General features: G+C 43.9%; 1 protein-coding gene across 5 annotated transcripts in view; it reads left to right on the top strand.

The window, feature by feature from the left end:
- Positions 1-2,297, top strand: part of Pc (pyruvate carboxylase) — a 106,332-nt gene that overhangs the window by 89,411 nt on the left and 14,624 nt on the right. The window lies entirely within an intron of this gene.

The following is a 2,297-nucleotide window of genomic DNA, read 5'->3' on the forward strand; positions in this document are numbered from 1 at the left end:
AGACCAGGCTAGCCTCGAACTCAGAAATCTGCCTGCCTCTGCCTCTGCCTCCCAAGTGCTGGATTTGAGGTTCATATTTTTCCTTTACACTGATCGTAGTGGAGCTCCTGAGAAAGATAGCAAAAGGGGGAAAATGACTTTACTGCCCAGTTCACTAAAGTGTGCACACGGGTGGACTGAAAGGATGAAAGGAGTGAATAATCTGAAATTTAATAACCATGCTCAAATAAATAGTTTTATCTGTATTAAGGAAAAGGGGCAGTGTAAGATCCATCCATGAGCAGTAAATGGGTGAGCAAAATGCCCTACATGCATACACTGCAGCATTATTCCACTTTTAAAAAGAATAAATTAAAGGTGTGCGCCACCACCGCCCGGCAAAAAAAAAATTCTTATGAGGGTTTTATATGGTTATTGTAAAAATTTTACACAAAATAAAAGCAACTAAGAGCTTACCCCCTCCTCATAATGAGGATTCCAGGGGCTGCAGGCCCTCCATGGAGCTCTCGTGGCTATATTTGTGAAGGGGGGGCCCATCACCCCATCTTTCAGATGAATCCAAGGCTTGTAGAGGTTAAGAGAACTCTGCAGGTCCACACAGTGGACTCCGTGTCTCTAGCCTTGTCTGCAGCTCTGTGACACCCCTGTGCCCATGCACAGCCTTTAGGTGTTTTTCCATCTTTATTATATAGTTTGATGCTGTTGATGTTTTAGATAGACTTAAAACAAATTTTGAGATTTATTTTTATTTTGTGTATGAATATTTGCTGCAGTGTGTCTGTGCACTGTGTATATACAGTGCCCATGGAAACAGAGGAAAGCACAGGCCCCTAAGGATGGAAGGAGAGGTGGTTTTGAGTGCTACGCGCTTGCTGGGAATTGAACTCAGGTCCTCTGGAAGAGCAGCCAGTGCTCTCAACTACCAAGTCCTCTCTCCAGCCTCTTACATAGATTTTTTTTTTAAAGATTTATATATTTTATTTTTAAAATGCTTGCCCACAGAGGCCAGAGGAAAATATCTGATCCCTCAGAAATAGAATTACAGAGGACTGTGAGCCACCATGTAAATGGTGGGAACCAAACCCAGGGCCTCAGCAGGAACAGCCGGTGCTCTTAGCTACTGAGCCGTCTCTCAGCCTCTAGAATTTTTATATCTTGTTTAAAAACTTGCAGTTAGCTCAGGCTTGGTGGCTCACACCTTTCATCCCAGCAGAGGCAGGCAGATCTGGCTAGCCTTATCTACATAGTGATTTCCAGGACAGCCAGAGACCCTATCTCAAAACAAAACAAAACAAAACAAAACAAAACAACAAAAAAACTTGCTATTGGTTGAAGGCATTCCCCAGACATTATTCCTCATGAGTACTTTTGGTGGCAGTAGACTCTTCTACTACTTGCACCTGTAATAATTCAGCTACCTTGTTTTCTGTTGGTCAGTAAACTGTTCTGGTTTTTGTGGTTCAGGGTATGGCTACAAACATCTGTCCAAATATAAGTTGCAGCTTCCTATAAGATTTGTACTGATGTATTCTCCTACAAGCTTTGGGTATGAACTTAAGAAAATCTACTTATTTTATAAAATGTAAAAATAGTTTTCATTATTTCAAGATATATATTTTGAGCCATGTAAGTATTAATTCTGGGCATTGGACCAGTCCACCTTTCCACGGAACATTCCTGATCTTTTTCTCCTTGGCCGAACTCAAGATGCTGCCTCCCACGCAGCTGTCTTTGCCTAGTACATATCCAGAAGCCCAGAGACTCCTGACTCCCTGGAGTCAGCTGGGGTCACAGTGATGCTCCAGCCATGTTCCCTAGTCAGTGCCCTGGTGCTGCTTTACCAAGATTTGCTTGCTTGGTATCAAAGTCCCCAGGCCTTGAGCCATGTGCAGGGTCGGTTAGCTGTGGCCTGTCTGACCCTCAGCTCCTCTGATGGGGAGTACTACCATGGAGATCCCCCATGTAAGCAGGGTCAGTGACCTATAGAGAGGATGCCATGGTGACTATTATTACCACTGTGCTTTTACAGGTGACATTGAGTACTGAGGACAGTCTGCCAGTACAGTACTAGCCATGAGCCTTAGAGACAATCATTAGACCTGGAGGGCCTGTGCTGACAGCTCTTTATCTAGATTTGCCACCATTTTTAAGAGTGGCCATAGCTCAGGCTAGTCTTACACAACCATGGAAACATGGAGAGCCTTCTGCTTTGCATGTGCCTGAGGAACACGTGTCCTGACGTGTCTACCCTTGAGGCTTCCAACTAATACATTTCCCTGTTTTCCTTTGTTTGGTTC

This window comes from Mastomys coucha, unplaced genomic scaffold (assembly GCF_008632895.1).
Source record: "Mastomys coucha isolate ucsf_1 unplaced genomic scaffold, UCSF_Mcou_1 pScaffold21, whole genome shotgun sequence".
Classification (NCBI taxonomy): domain Eukaryota; kingdom Metazoa; phylum Chordata; class Mammalia; order Rodentia; family Muridae; genus Mastomys; species Mastomys coucha.